The sequence below is a fragment of the Oncorhynchus masou genome, chromosome 3 (genome assembly GCF_036934945.1).
Source record: "Oncorhynchus masou masou isolate Uvic2021 chromosome 3, UVic_Omas_1.1, whole genome shotgun sequence".
NCBI lineage: Eukaryota > Metazoa > Chordata > Actinopteri > Salmoniformes > Salmonidae > Oncorhynchus > Oncorhynchus masou.
The window spans coordinates 785,469-801,934 of record NC_088214.1 but is presented as its reverse complement, the minus strand read 5'-3'; the positions used below and the strand labels follow the sequence as shown (position 1 = coordinate 801,934).

General features: G+C 48.2%; 1 pseudogene; it reads right to left on the bottom strand.

Moving 5' to 3' along the window:
* Nucleotides 1–16,466, bottom strand: part of LOC135508509 (elongation factor 1-delta-like) — a 43,969-nt pseudogene that overhangs the window by 16,877 nt on the left and 10,626 nt on the right.

Sequence of the window (16,466 nt, the reverse complement as noted above, 5' to 3'; positions counted from 1 at the left end):
GCGTGTTACTAAGAGTTCCAGAACGTTACAACAGCCGCGTGTTACTAAGAGTTCCAGAACGTTACAACAGCCAGCCGCGAGTTACTAAGAGTTCCAGAACGTTACAACAGCCGCGAGAGTTCCAGAACGTTACAACAGCCGCGTGTTACTAAGAGTTCCAGAACGTTACAACAGCCGCGTGTTACTAAGAGTTCCAGAACGTTACAACAGCCGCTAAGTTACTAAGAGTTCCAGAACGCGTTACAACAGCCGCGAACAGTTACTAAGAGTTCCAGAACGTTACAACAGCCGCGTTAGTGTTACTAAGAGTTCCAGAACGTTACAACAGCCGCGTGTTACTAAGAGTTCCAGAACGTTACAACAGCCGCGTTACTAAGAGTTCCAGAACGTTACAACAGCCGCGTGTTACTAAGAGTTCCAGAACGTTACAACAGCCGAGTTCCAGAACGTTACAACAGCCGCGTGTTACTAAGAGTTCCAGAACGTTACAACAGCCGCGTGTTACTAAGAGTTCCAGAACGTTACAACAGCCGCGTGTTACTAAGAGTTCCAGAACGTTACAACAGCCGCGAGTTACTAAGAGTTCCAGAACGTTACAACAGCCGCGCATGTTACTAAGAGTTCCAGAACGTTACAACAGCCGCGAGTTACTAAGAGTTCCAGAACGTTACAACAGCCGCGAGTTACTAAGAGTTCCAGAACGTTACAACAGCCGCGAGTTACTAAGAGTTCCAGAACGTTACAAGAGTTCCAGAACGTTACAACAGCCAGTGTTACTAAGAGTTCCAGAACGTTACAACAGCCGCGTGTTACTAAGAGTTCCAGAACGTTACAACAGCCGCTGAGTTACTAAGAGTTCCAGAACGTTCCACAACAGCCGCGTGTTACTAAGAGTTCCAGAACGTTACAACAGCCAGCCGCGAGTTACTAAGAGTTCCAGAACGTTACAACAGCCGCTGCAGTTACTAAGAGTTCCAGAACGTTACAACAGCCGCGTGTTACTAAGAGTTCCAGAACGTTACAACAGCCGCGAGTTACTAAGAGTTCCAGAACGTTACAACAGCCGCGTGTTACTAAGAGTTCCAGAACGTTACAACAGCCGCGAGTTACTAAGAGTTCCAGAACGTTACAACAGCCGCGAGTTACTAAGAGTTCCAGAACGTTACTAAGAGTTCCAGAACGTTACAACAGCCGCGTACTAAGAGTTCCAGAACGTTACAACAGCCGCGTGTTACTAAGAGTTCCAGAACGTTACAACAGCCGCGTGTTACTAAGAGTTCCAGAACGCTACAACAGCCGCGAGTTACTAAGAGTTCCAGAACGTTACAACAGCCGCGTGTTACTAAGAGTTCCAGAACGTTACAACAGCCGCGTGTTACTAAGAGTTCCAGAACGTTACAACAGCCGCGGATGTTACTAAGAGTTCCAGAACAACAGCCGCGTTGTTACTAAGAGTTCCAGAACAACAGCAGCTAAGAGTTCCAGAACGTAGTTTACTAAGAGTTCCAGAACGTTACAACAGCCGCGTTACTAAGAGTTCCAGAACGTTACAACAGCCGCGAGTTACTAAGAGTTCCAGAACGTTAACAACAGCCGCGTGTTACTAAGAGTTCCAGAACGTTACAACAGCCGCGAGTTACTAAGAGTTCCAGAACGTTACAACAGCCGCCGCATGTTACTAAGAGTTCCAGAACGTTACAACAGCCGCGTGTTACTAAGAGTTCCAGAACGTTACAACAGCCGCGAGTTACTAAGAGTTCCAGAACGTTACAACAGCCGAGTTCGTGTTACTAAGAGTTCCAGAACGTTACAACAGCCGCGAGTTACTAAGAGTTCCAGAACGTTACAACAGCCGCGTGTTACTAAGAGTTCCAGAACGTTACAACAGCCAGCGATAAACAGTTACTAAGAGTTCCAGAACGTTACAACAGCCGCTGTTACTAAGAGTTCCAGAACGTTACAACAGCCGCGAGTTACTAAGAGTTCCAGAACGTTACAACAGCCGCGTGTTACTAAGAGTTCCAGAACGTTACAACAGCCGCGTGTTACTAAGAGTTCCAGAACGTTACAACAGCCGCGAGTTACTAAGAGTTCCAGAACGTTACAACAGCCGCGAGTTACTAAGAGTTCCAGAACGTTACAACAGCCGTTAAGAGTTCCAGAACGTTACAACAGCCGCGAGTTACTAAGAGTTCCAGAACAACAGCCAGCCGCTTGTTACTAAGAGTTCCAGAACGCAGCCGCGTGTTACTAAGAGTTCCAGAACGTTACAACAGCCGCGAGTTACTAAGAGTTCCAGAACGCTACAACAGCCGCGAGTTACTAAGAGTTCCAGAACGTTACAACAGCCGCGAAGTTACTAAGAGTTCCAGAACAGAACGTTACAACAGCCAACAGCCGCGTGTTACTAAGAGTTCCAGAACGTTACAACAGCCGCGAGTTACTAAGAGTTCCAGAACGTTACAACAGCCGCGAGTTACTAAGAGTTCCAGAACGTTACAACAGCCGCGAGTTACTAAGAGTTCCAGAACGTTACAACAGCCGCGAGTTACTAAGAGTTCCAGAACGTTACAACAGCCGCGAGTTACTAAGAGTTCCAGAACGTTACAACAGCCGCGAGTTACTAAGAGTTCCAGAACGTTACAACAGCCGCGAGTTACTAAGAGTTCCAGAACGTTACAACAGCCAGCCGCGTGTTACTAAGAGTTCCAGAACGTTACAACAGCCAGAACGTTACAACAGCCGCTGAGTTACTAAGAGTTCCAGAACGTTACAACAGCCGCGTGTTACTAAGAGTTCCAGAACGTTACAACAGCCGCGAAGTTACTAAGAGTTCCAGAACGTTACAACAGCCGCGTGTTACTAAGAGTTCCAGAACGCTACAACAGCCGCGAGTTCCAGTTACTAAGAGTTCCAGAACGTTACAACAGCCGCGAGTTACTAAGAGTTCCAGAACGTTACAACAGCCGCCGAGTTACTAAGAGTTCCAGAACGTTACAACAGCCGCGCTAAGAGTTACAACAGCCGCGAGTTACTAAGAGTTCCAGAACGTTACAACAGCCGCGTGTTACTAAGAGTTCCAGAACGTTACAACAGCCGCGTTACTAAGAGTTCCAGAACGCTACAACAGCCGCAGTTACTAAGAGTTCCAGAACGTTACAACAGCCGCGAGTTACTAAGAGTTCCAGAACGTTACAACAGCCGCCGAGTTACTAAGAGTTCCAGAACGTTACAACAGCCGCGTGTTACTAAGAGTTCCAGAACGTTACAACAGCCGCGTTACAACAGTTCCAGAACGTTTACTAAGAGTTCCAGAACGTTACAACAGCCGCGAGTTACTAAGAGTTCCAGAACGTTACAACAGCCGCGAGTTACTAAGAGTTCCAGAACGCTACAACAGCCTAAGAGTTCCAGAACGTTACAACAGTTACTAAGAGTTCCAGAACGTTACAACAGCCGCGTGTTACTAAGAGTTCCAGAACGTTACAACAGCCGCCGCTGTTACTAAGAGTTCCAGAACGTTACAACAGCCACGCTTGAAGTTACTAAGAGTTCCAGAACGCTACAACAGCCGCGTGTTACTAAGAGTTCCAGAACGTTACAACAGCCGCGAGTTACTAAGAGTTCCAGAACGTTACAACAGCCGCGAGTTACTAAGAGTTCCAGAACGTTACAACAGCCGCCGTGTTACTAAGAGTTCCAGAACGTTACAACAGCCGCAGTTACTAAGAGTTCCAGAACGTTACAAGAGTTCCAGAACGCTACAACAGCCGCGTTACTAAGAGTTCCAGAACGCTACAACAGCCGCTTTACTAAGAGTTCCAGAACGCTACAACAGCCGCGAGTTACTAAGAGTTCCAGAACGAAACGCCGCGAGTTACTAAGAGTTCCAGAACGCTACAACAGCCGCGTGTTACTAAGAGTTCCAGAACGTTACAACAGCCGCGTGTTACTAAGAGTTCCAGAACGTTACAACAAGAGTTCCAGAACGCGAGCCGCGTGTTACTAAGAGTTCCAGAACGCTACAACAGCCGCTGTTACTAAGAGTTCCAGAACGTTACAACAGCCGCGAGTTACTAAGAGTTCCAGAACGTTACAACAGCCGCGAGTTACTAAGAGTTCCAGAACGCTTACAACAGCCGCCGTGTTACTAAGAGTTCCAGAACGTTACAACAGCCGCTGTTACTAAGAGTTCCAGAACGTTACAACAGCCGCGTGTTACTAAGAGTTCCAGAACGTTACAACAGCCGCCGTTTACTAAGAGTTCCAGAACGCGTTACAACAGCCGCGAGTTACTAAGAGTTACGTTACAACAGCGCGTGTTACTAGAGTTCCAGAACGCTACAACAGCCGCTGAAAGTTACTAAGAGTTCCAGAACGTTACAACAGCCGCGAGTTACTAAGAGTTCCAGAACGTTACAACAGCCGCGTGTTACTAAGAGTTCCAGAACGTTACAACAGCCGCGTGTTACTAAGAGTTCCAGAACGTTACAACAGCCAGCGCGTGTTACTAAGAGTTCCAGAACGTTACAACAGCCGCGAACGTTAGTTACTAAGAGTTCCAGAACGTTACAACAGCCGCGAGTTACTAAGAGTTCCAGAACGTTACAACAGCCAGCCGCAGTTACTAAGAGTTCCAGAACGTTACAACAGCCGCGTGTTACTAAGAGTTCCAGAACGTTACAACAGCCAGCCGAGTTACTAAGAGTTCCAGAACGTTACAACAGCCGCGTGTTACTAAGAGTTCCAGAACGTTACAACAGCCGCGTGTTACTAAGAGTTCCAGAACGTTACTAAGAGTTCCAGAACGCAACAGCAGCCGCTGTTACTAAGAGTTCCAGAACGTTACAACAGCCAGCCGCGTGTTACTAAGAGTTCCAGAACGTTACAACAGCCGCTGTTACTAAGAGTTCCAGAACGCTACAACAGCCGCGAGTTACTAAGAGTTCCAGAACGTTACAACAGCCGCGTGTTACTAAGAGTTCCAGAACGTTACAACAGCCAGCCGCATGTTACTAAGAGTTCCAGAACGTTACAACAGCCGCGTGTTACTAAGAGTTCCAGAACGTTACAACAGCCGCGAGTTACTAAGAGTTCCAGAACGTTACAACAGCCGCGAGTTACTAAGAGTTCCAGAACGTTACAACAGCCGCGTGTTACTAAGAGTTCCAGAACGTTACAACAGCCGCGAGTTACTAAGAGTTCCAGAACGTTACAACAGCCGCCGCATGTTACTAAGAGTTCCAGAACGTTACAACAGCCGCGTGTTACTAAGAGTTCCAGAACGTTACAACAGCCAGCCGCAGTTACTAAGAGTTCCAGAACGTTACAACAGCCGCGTTACTAAGAGTTCCAGAACGTTAAACAGAGAGTTCCAGAACGTTACAACAGCCGCGTGTTACTAAGAGTTCCAGAACGTTACAACAGCCGCGTGTTACTAAGAGTTCCAGAACGTTACAACAGCCGCGAGTTACTAAGAGTTCCAGAACGTTACAACAGCCGCGTGTTACTAAGAGTTCCAGAACGTTACAACAGCCAGCCGTTAGCCAGCGTTTACTAAGAGTTCCAGAACGTTACAACAGCCGCGTGTTACTAAGAGTTCCAGAACGTTACAACAGCCGCGTGTTACTAAGAGTTCCAGAACGTTACAACAGCCGCGAGTTACTAAGAGTTCCAGAACGTTACAACAGCCGCGTGTTACTAAGAGTTCCAGAACGTTACAACAGCCGCGAGTTACTAAGAGTTCCAGAACGTTACAACAGCCGCGAGTTACTAAGAGTTCCAGAACGTTACAACAGCCGCGAGTTACTAAGAGTTCCAGAACGTTACAACAGCCGCGTTCCAGAACGTTACAACAGCCGCGTGTTAAAGAGTTCCAGAACGTTACAACAGCCGCGTTACTAAGAGTTCCAGAACGTTACAACAGCCAGCCGCGTGTTACTAAGAGTTCCAGAACGTTACAACAGCCGCGTGTTACTAAGAGTTCCAGAACGTTACAACAGCCGCGTGTTACTAAGAGTTCCAGAACGTTACAACAGCCGCGAGTTACTAAGAGTTCCAGAACGTTACAACAGCCGCGTGTTACTAAGAGTTCCAGAACGTTACAACAGCCGCAGTTACTAAGAGTTCCAGAACGTTACAACAGCCGCGTGTTACTAAGAGTTCCAGAACGTTACAACAGCCGCGAGTTACTAAGAGTTCCAGAACGTTACAACAGCCGCGAGTTACTAAGAGTTCCAGAACGTTACAACAGCCGCGTGTTACTAAGAGTTCCAGAACGTTACAACAGCCGCGTGTTACTAAGAGTTCCAGAACGTTACAACAGCCGCGTGTTACTAAGAGTTCCAGAACGTTACAACAGCCGCGTGTTACTAAGAGTTCCAGAACGTTACAACAGCCGTTACTAAGAGTTCCAGAACGTTACAACAGCCGCGTTACTAAGAGTTCCAGAACGTTACAACAGCCGCGTTTACTAAGAGTTCCAGAACGTTAAGCCGCGTGTTACTAAGAGTTCCAGAACGTTACAACAGCCGCGAGTTACTAAGAGTTCCAGAACGTTACAACAGCCGCGAGTTACTAAGAGTTCCAGAACGTTACAACAGCCGCGTGTTACTAAGAGTTCCAGAACGTTACAACAGCCGCGTGTTACTAAGAGTTCCAGAACGTTACAACAGCCAGCGTTATGTTACTAAGAGTTCCAGAACGTTACAACAGCCGCGAGTTACTAAGAGTTCCAGAACGTTACAACAGCCGCGAGTTACTAAGAGTTCCAGAACGTTACAACAGCCGCGAGTTACTAAGAGTTCCAGAACGTTACAACAGCCGCGAGTTACTAAGAGTTCCAGAACGTTACAACAGCCGCGTGTTACTAAGAGTTCCAGAACGTTACAACAGCCGCCGTGTTACTAAGAGTTCCAGAACGTTACAACAGCCGCGTGTTACTAAGAGTTCCAGAACGTTACAACAGCCGCGAGTTACTAAGAGTTCCAGAACGTTACAACAGCCGCGTGTTACTAAGAGTTCCAGAACGTTACAACAGCCGCGTGTTACTAAGAGTTCCAGAACGTTTACTAAGAGTTCCAGAACGTTACAACAGCCGCGTTACTAAGAGTTCCAGAACGTTACAACAGAGTTACAAGAAGAACGTTACAACAGCCGCGTGTTACTAAGAGTTCCAGAACGTTACAACAGCCAGCCAGTTACTAAGAGTTCCAGAACGTTACAACAGCCGCGTGTTACTAAGAGTTCCAGAACGTTACAACAGCCGCGTTACTAAGAGTTCCAGAACGTTACAACAGCCGCCGAGTTACTAAGAGTTCCAGAACGTTACAACAGCCGCGTGTTACTAAGAGTTCCAGAACGTTACAACAGCCGCCGAGTTACTAAGAGTTCCAGAACGTTACAACAGCCGCGAGTTACTAAGAGTTCCAGAACGTTACAACAGCCGCGAGTTACTAAGAGTTCCAGAACGTTACAACAGCCGCGAGTTACTAAGAGTTCCAGAACGTTACAACAGCCAACAGCCGCGTGTTACTAAGAGTTCCAGAACGTTACAACAGCCGCGTGTTACTAAGAGTTCCAGAACAACAGCCGCGCTGTTACTAAGAGTTCCAGAACGTTACAACAGCCGCGTTACTAAGAGTTCCAGAACGTTACAACAGCCGCGTGTTACTAAGAGTTCCAGAACGTTACAACAGCCGCGTGTTACTAAGAGTTCCAGAACGTTACAACAGCCGCGAGTTACTAAGAGTTCCAGAACGTTACAACAGCCGCGAGTTACTAAGAGTTCCAGAACGTTACAACAGCCGCGTGTTACTAAGAGTTCCAGAACGTTACAACAGCCGCTGTTACTAAGAGTTCCAGAACGTTACAACAGCCGCGAGTTACTAAGAGTTCCAGAACGTTACAACAGCCGCGAGTTACTAAGAGTTCCAGAACGTTACAACAGCCGCGTGTTACTAAGAGTTCCAGAACGTTACAACAGCCGCGTTACTAAGAGTTCCAGAACTACAACAGCCGCGTGTTAGTTCCAGAACGTTACAACAGCCGCGAGTTACTAAGAGTTCCAGAACGTTACAACAGCCGCCGCATGTTACTAAGAGTTCCAGAACGTTACAACAGCCGCGAGTTACTAAGAGTTCCAGAACGCTACAACAGCCGCGAGTTACTAAACAGAGTTCCAGAACGTTACAACAGCCAGCGCTAGTTACTAAGAGTTCCAGAACGTTACAACAGCCGTTTACTAAGAGTTCCAGAACGTTACAACAGCCGCGTTTACTAAGAGTTCCAGAACGTTACAACAGCCGCGAGTTACTAAGAGTTCCAGAACGTTACAACAGCCGCGTGTTACTAAGAGTTCCAGAACGTTACAACAGCCGCCGTGTTACTAAGAGTTCCAGAACGTTACAACAGCCGCGTGTTACTAAGAGTTCCAGAACGTTACAACAGCCGCGAGTTACTAAGAGTTCCAGAACGTTACAACAGCCGCGAGTTACTAAGAGTTCCAGAACGTTACAACAGCCGCGAGTTACTAAGAGTTCCAGAACGTTACAACAGCCGCGTGTTACTAAGAGTTCCAGAACGTTACAACAGCCGCGAGTTACTAAGAGTTCCAGAACGTTACAACAGCCGCCGTGTTACTAAGAGTTCCAGAACGTTACAACAGCCGCGACAGTTACTAAGAGTTCCAGAACGTTACAACAGCCGCGCGAGTTACTAAGAGTTCCAGAACGTTACAACAGCCGCTAGAGTTACTAAGAGTTCCAGAACGTTACAACAGCCGTTTACTAAGAGTTCCAGAACGTTACAACAGCCTAAGAGTTCCAGAACGTTACAACAGCCGCGAGTTACTAAGAGTTCCAGAACGTTACAACAGCCGCGTGTTACTAAGAGTTCCAGAACGTTACAACAGCCGCGAGTTACTAAGAGTTCCAGAACGTTACAACAGCCGCGAGTTACTAAAGAGTTCCAGAACGTTACAACAGCCGCGTGTTACTAAGAGTTCCAGAACGTTACAACAGCCGCGTGTTACTAAGAGTTCCAGAACGTTACAACAGCCGCGAGTTACTAAGAGTTCCAGAACGTTACAACTAGCCGCAACAGCGTTACTAAGAGTTCCAGAACGTTACAACAGCCGCGTGTTACTAAGAGTTCCAGAACGTTACAACAGCCGCGAGTTACTAAGAGTTCCAGAACGCGGCAACAGCCAGCCGCATGTTACTAAGAGTTCCAGAACGTTACAACAGCCGCGTGTTACTAAGAGTTCCAGAACGTTACAACAGCCGCGAGTTACTAAGAGTTCCAGAACGTTACAACAGCCGCGAGTTACTAAGAGTTCCAGAACGTTACAACAGCCAGCGAGTTACTAAGAGTTCCAGAACGTTACAACAGCCAGCGAGTTACTAAGAGTTCCAGAACGTTACAGCCGCTGTTACAAGAGTTCCAGAACGTTACAACAGCCGCTTACTAAGAGTTCCAGAACGTTACAACAGCCGCGTGTTACTAAGAGTTCCAGAACGTTACAACAGCCGCGTGTTACTAAGCCAGAACACAACAGCCAGCGCACTAAGAGTTCCAGCCGTTACTAAGAGTTCCAGAACGTTACAACAGCCGCGTGTTACTAAGAGTTCCAGAACGTTACAACAGCCGCGTTTACTAAGAGTTCCAGAACGTTAAACAGAGTTACTAAGAGTTCCAGAACGTTACAACAGCCGCGTGTTACTAAGAGTTCCAGAACGTTACAACAGCCGCGTGTTACTAAGAGTTCCAGAACGTTACAACAGCCGCGAGTTACTAAGAGTTCCAGAACGTTACAACAGCCGCGAGTTACTAAGAGTTCCAGAACGTTACAACAGCCGCGAGTTACTAAGAGTTCCAGAACGTTACAACAGCCGCGAGTTACTAAGAGTTCCAGAACGTTACAACAGCCGCGAGTTACTAAGAGTTCCAGAACGTTACAACAGCCGCGAGTTACTAAGAGTTCCAGAACGTTACAACAGCCGCGTGTTACTAAGAGTTCCAGAACGTTACAACAGCCGCGAGTTACTAAGAGTTCCAGAACGTTACAACAGCCGCGAGTTCCAGAACGTTACTAAGAGTTCCAGAACGTTACAACAGCCGCGAGTTACTAAGAGTTCCAGAACGTTACAACAGCCGCGTGTTACTAAGAGTTCCAGAACGTTACAACAGCCGCGAGTTACTAAGAGTTCCAGAACGTTACAACAGCCGCGTGTTACTAAGAGTTCCAGAACGTTACAACAGCCCAGAACGCAACAGCCGTGTTACTAAGAGTTCCAGAACGTTACAACAGCCGCGTGTTACTAAGAGTTCCAGAACGTTACAACAGCCGCGTGTTACTAAGAGTTCCAGAACGTTACAACAGCCGCGAGTTACTAAGAGTTCCAGAACGTTACAACAGCCGCGTGTTACTAAGAGTTCCAGAACGTTACAACAGCCAACAGCGAGTTACTAAGAGTTCCAGAACGTTACAACAGCCAGCCGCGTGTTACTAAGAGTTCCAGAACGTTACAACAGCCGCGTGTTACTAAGAGTTCCAGAACGTTACAACAGCCGCGAGTTACTAAGAGTTCCAGAACGTTACAACAGCCGCGAGTTACTAAGAGTTCCAGAACGTTACAACAGCCGCGTGTTACTAAGAGTTCCAGAACGTTACAACAGCCAGCCGCGAGTTACTAAGAGTTCCAGAACGTTACAACAGCCGCGTGTTACTAAGAGTTCCAGAACGTTACAACAGCCGCGTGTTACTAAGAGTTCCAGAACGTTACAACAGCCGCGTTACTAAGAGTTCCAGAACGTTACAACAGCCGCGTGTTACTAAGAGTTCCAGAACGTTACAACAGCCGCGAGTTACTAAGAGTTCCAGAACGTTACAACAGCCGCGTGTTACTAAGAGTTCCAGAACGTTACAACAGCCGCGAGTTACTAAGAGTTCCAGAACGTTACAACAGCCGCGAGTTACTAAGAGTTCCAGAACGTTACAACAGCCGCGAGTTACTAAGAGTTCCAGAACGTTACAACAGCCGCGAGTTACTAAGAGTTCCAGAACGTTACAACAGCCGCGAGTTCCAGAACGTTACACTAAAGAGTTCCAGAACGTTACAACAGCCGCGAGTTACTAAGAGTTCCAGAACGTTACAACAGCCGCGAGTTACTAAGAGTTCCAGAACGTTACAACAGCCGCAACAGCCGTTACTAAGAGTTCCAGAACGTTACAACAGCCGCGAGTTACTAAGAGTTCCAGAACGTTACAAGAGTTCAGCCGCGAGTTACTAAGAGTTCCAGAACGTTACAACAGCCGCGAGTTACTAAGAGTTCCAGAACGTTACAACAGCCGCCGCGTGTTAAAGAGTTCAGCCGCGTTACAACAGCCGCGTTACTAAGAGTTCCAGAACGTTACAACAGCCGCGTGTTACTAAGAGTTCCAGAACGTTACAACAGCCGCGAGTTACTAAGAGTTCCAGAACGTTACAACAGCCGCGAGTTACTAAGAGTTCCAGAACGTTACAACAGCCGCGAGTTACTAAGAGTTCCAGAACGTTACAACAGCCGCGAGTTACTAAGAGTTCCAGAACGTTACAACAGCCGCGAGTTACTAAGAGTTCCAGAACGTTACAACAGCCGCGAGTTACTAAGAGTTCCAGAACGTTACAACAGCCGCGAGTTACTAAGAGTTCCAGAACGTTACAACAGCCGCCAGTGTTACTAAGAGTTCCAGAACGTTACAACAGCCGCGAGTTACTAAGAGTTCCAGAACGTTACAACAGCCGCGAGTTACTAAGAGTTCCAGAACGTTACAACAGCCGCGTGTTACTAAGAGTTCCAGAACGTTACAACAGCCGCGAGTTACTAAGAGTTCCAGAACGTTACAACAGCCGCGTTACAACAGTTACTAAGAGTTCCAGAACGTTACAACAGCCGCGAGTTACTAAGAGTTCCAGAACGTTACAACAGCCGCGAGTTACTAAGAGTTCCAGAACGTTACAACAGCCGCGAGTTACTAAGAGTTCCAGAACGTTACAACAGCCGCGAGTTACTAAGAGTTCCAGAACGTTACAACAGCCGCGAGTTACTAAGAGTTCCAGAACGTTACAACAGCCGCGAGTTACTAAGAGTTCCAGAACGTTACAACAGCCGCGAGTTACTAAGAGTTCCAGAACGTTACAACTAGAGTTCCAGAACGTTACAACAGTTACTAAGAGTTCCAGAACGTTACAACAGCCGCGAGTTACTAAGAGTTCCAGAACGTTACAACAGCCGCGAGTTACTAAGAGTTCCAGAACGTTACAACAGCCGCGAGTTACTAAGAGTTCCAGAACGTTACAACAGCCGCGAGTTACTAAGAGTTCCAGAACGTTACAACAGCCGCGAGTTACTAAGAGTTCCAGAACGTTACAACAGCCGCGAGTTACTAAGAGTTCCAGAACGTTACAACAGCCGCGAGTTACTAAGAGTTCCAGAACGTTACAACAGCCGCGAGTTACTAAGAGTTCCAGAACGTTACAACAGCCGCGTGTTACTAAGAGTTCCAGAACGTTACAACAGCCGCGAGTTACTAAGAGTTCCAGAACGTTACAACAGCCGCGAGTTAAAGAGTTCCAGAACCGCCGCGAGTTACTAAGAGTTCCAGAACGTTACAACAGCCGCGAGTTACTAAGAGTTCCAGAACGTTACAACAGCCAGCCGCGAGTTACTAAGAGTTTCATCCTAACTGAACATTCCCAGGAGCACCAGTTGAAACATGGAGGACAGGACAGAGGCTAGAACTGACTGACATATGTTTTCAGCCCAGCTAATAAAAGGTTTGTGTGGCTTAACACACACGAACACAGAGAACTGTCTGAAAGGGTCCCAACTTAGTGGCGTCTCAACTGATACTCTATCAGAACCTCATGGCACCTCATCACACCACGTTCTTTAGTAAAGCAGGTACCTGGGGAGAGGGAGAGAGTGTGTGTGTGTGTGTGTCGTTACGTCAGTACCTGGTGGTGTGAGTGTGTGTGTGTGCCGTTACGTCAGTACCTGGTGGTGTGAGTGTGTGTGTGTGTGTCGTTACGTCAGTACCTGGTGGTGTGTGTGTGTCGTTACGTCAGTACCTGGTGGTGTGTGTGTGCCGTTACGTCAGTACCTGGTGGTGTGTGTGTGCCGTTACGTCAGTACCTGGTGGTGTGAGTGTGTGTGTGTGCCGTTACGTCAGTACCTGGTGGTGTGAGTGTGTGTGTGTGTGTGTCGTTACGTCAGTACCTGGTGGTGTGAGTGTGTGTGTGTGGTGTGAGTGTGGTGTGTGTGTGTGTGCGTTACGTCAGTACCTGGTGGTGTGTGTGTGTGCCGTTACGTCAGTACCTGGTGGTGTGTGTGTGCCGTTACGTCAGTACCTGGTGGTGTGTGTGTGCCGTTACGTCAGTACCTGGTGGTGTGTGTGTGTGCCGTTACGTCAGTACCTGGTGGTGTGAGTGTGTGTGTGTGCCGTTACGTCAGTACCTGGTGGTGTGAGTGTGTGTGTGTGTGCCGTTACGTCAGTACCTGGTGGTGTGAGTGTGTGTGTGTGTGCCGTTACGTCAGTACCTGGTGGTGTGAGTGTGTGTGTGTGTGCCGTTACGTCAGTACCTGGTGGTGTGTGTGTGTGCCGTTACGTCAGTACCTGGTGGTGTGTGTGTGTGCCGTTACGTCAGTACCTGGTGGTGTGAGTGTGTGTGTGTGTGCCGTTACGTCAGTACCTGGTGGTGTGAGTGTGGTGTGTGTGTGCCGTTACGTCAGTACCTGGTGGTGTGAGTGTGTGTGTGTGTGCCGTTACGTCAGTACCTGGTGGTGTGTGTGTGTGCCGTTACGTCAGTACCTGGTGGTGTGTGTGTGTCGTTACGTCAGTACCTGGTGGTGTGTGTGTGCCGTTACGTCAGTACCTGGTGGTGTGTGTGTGCCGTTACGTCAGTACCTGGTGGTGTGAGTGTGTGTGTGTGCCGTTACGTCAGTACCTGGTGGTGTGAGTGTGTGTGTGTGTACCTGGTGGTGTGTGTGCCGTTACGTCAGTACCTGGTGGTGTGAGTGTACCTGGTGGTGTGTGTGCCGTTACGTCAGTACCTGGTGGTGTGAGTGTGTGCCGTTACGTCAGTACCTGGTGGTGTGTGTGTGTCCTGGTGGTGTGAGTGTGTGCGTCAGTACCTGGTGGTGTGAGTGTGTGCCGTTACGTCAGTACCTGGTGTGGTGTGTGTGTGTACCTGGTGGTGTGAGTGTGTGCGTCAGTACCTGGTGGTGTGAGTGTGTGTGTGTGCCGTTAGTACCTGTCAGTACCTGGTGGTGTGAGTGTGTGTGTGTGTGCCGTTACGTCAGTACCTGGTGGTGTGTGTGTGTGTGTGTGCGTTACGTCAGTACCTGGTGGTGTGTGTGTGTGTCGTTACGTCAGTACCTGGTGGTGTGAGTGGTGTGTGTGTGCCGTTACGTCAGTACCTGGTGGTGTGAGTGTGTGTGTGTGCCGTTACGTCAGTACCTGGTGGTGTGTGTGTGTGTGTGTACGTCAGTACCTGGTGGTGTGTGTGTGTGTCGTACCTGGTGGTGTGAGTGTGTGCGTTACGTCAGTACCTGGTGGTGTGTGTGTCGTTACGTCAGTACCTGGTGGTGTGTGTGTGCCGTTACGTCAGTACCTGGTGGTGTGTGTGTGTCGTTACGTCAGTACCTGGTGGTGTGTGTGTGTGCCGTTACGTCAGTACCTGGTGGTGTGTGTGTGCCGTTACGTCAGTACCTGGTGGTGTGAGTGTGTGTCGTTACGTCAGTACCTGGTGGTGTGTGTGTGTGTGTGTGTGTGCCGTTACGTCAGTACCTGGTGGTGTGAGTGTGTGCCGTTACGTCAGTACCTGGTGGTGTGTGTGCCGTTACGTCAGTACCTGGTGGTGTGAGTGTGTGTGTGTGTGTGCGTTACGTCAGTACCTGGTGGTGTGAGTGTGTGCCGTTACGTCAGTACCTGGTGGTGTGTGTGTGCCGTTACGTCAGTACCTGGTGGTGTGAGTGTGCCGTTACGTCAGTACCTGGTGGTGTGAGTGTGTGCCGTTACGTCAGTACCTGGTGGTGTGAGTGTGCCGTTACGTCAGTACCTGGTGGTGTGAGTGTGTGGAGGGGCCGTTGGCTCCCTCGTAGAAGCGTCTCTCAGCCTCGTCGTAGCGGGGCTTCTCAAACCAGATGTTCTCTTCACCAAGGCACTGTAGACCAGACATGATGATACTGATGGAGAAGGAGAGAGAGAAAGTGAGACGAACAGAGAGGAAGTTAGTCACGATTATTATGAAAACTTGAAATCGGCCCTAATTAAATCGGTCGACCTCTACTCCAGAGTACAGGCCTCGGTGTAACACTCATTACTTCGACGATAAACGCAAATTCGACTATTACCCCTGGTCAGACAAAACCGCTACTCCTCAGTGAAGAGCACTTTTTGCCAGTCCTGTCTGGCCAACGACGGTGGATTTGTGCCAATAGGCGACGTTGCCGGTGATGTCCATTGAGGATCTGCCTTACAACAGGCCTACAAGCCCTCAGTCCAGCCTCTCTCAGCCTATAGCGGACAGTCTGAACACTGATGGAGGGACTGCGCGTTCCTGGTGTAACTTGGGCAGTTGTTGCCATCCTGTACCTGTCCCGCAGGTGTGATGTTCGGATGTACCGATCCTGTGCAGGTGTTGTTACACGTGGTCTGCCACTGTGAGGATGACCAGGATGACCGTCCTGTCTCCCTGTAGCGCTGTCTTAGGCATCTCACAGTACGCACATTGCAATTTATTGCCCTGGCCACATCTGCAGTGCTCATGCCTCCTTGCAACATGCCTAAGGCACGTTCACACAGATGAGCAGGGACCCTGGGCATCTTTCTTTTGGTGTTTTTCAGAGTCAGTAGAAAGGCCTCTTTAGTGTCCTATGTTTTCATAAATGTGACCTTAATTGCCTACTGTCTGTAAGCTGTTAGTGTCTTAACGACCGTTCCACGGGTGCATGTTCATTAATTGTTTATGGTTCATTGAACAAGCATGGGGAACAGTGTTTAAACCCTTTACAATGAAGATCTGGGAAGTTTTTTGGATTTTTACAAATTCTTTGAAAGACAGGGTTCTGAAAAAGGGATGTTTATATGTATTTATTATGGATCCCCATTAGTTCCTGTCAAGGCAGCAGCTACTCTTACTGGGGTTTATTATGGATCCCCATTAGTTCCTGCCAAGGCAGCAGCTACTCTTCCTGGGGTTTATTATGGATCCCCATTAGTTCCTGACAAGGCAGCAGCTACTCTTCTTGGGGTTTATTATGGATCCCCATTAGTTCTCGTCAAGGCAGCAGCTACTCTTCCTGGGGTCCAGCAAAACTAAGTTATACATTTTTTTAAACAGTACAATACATTCACAACAGATTTCGCAACATTTTAAGTGTGTGCCCTCAGGCCCCTACTCTACTACCACATACCTACAACA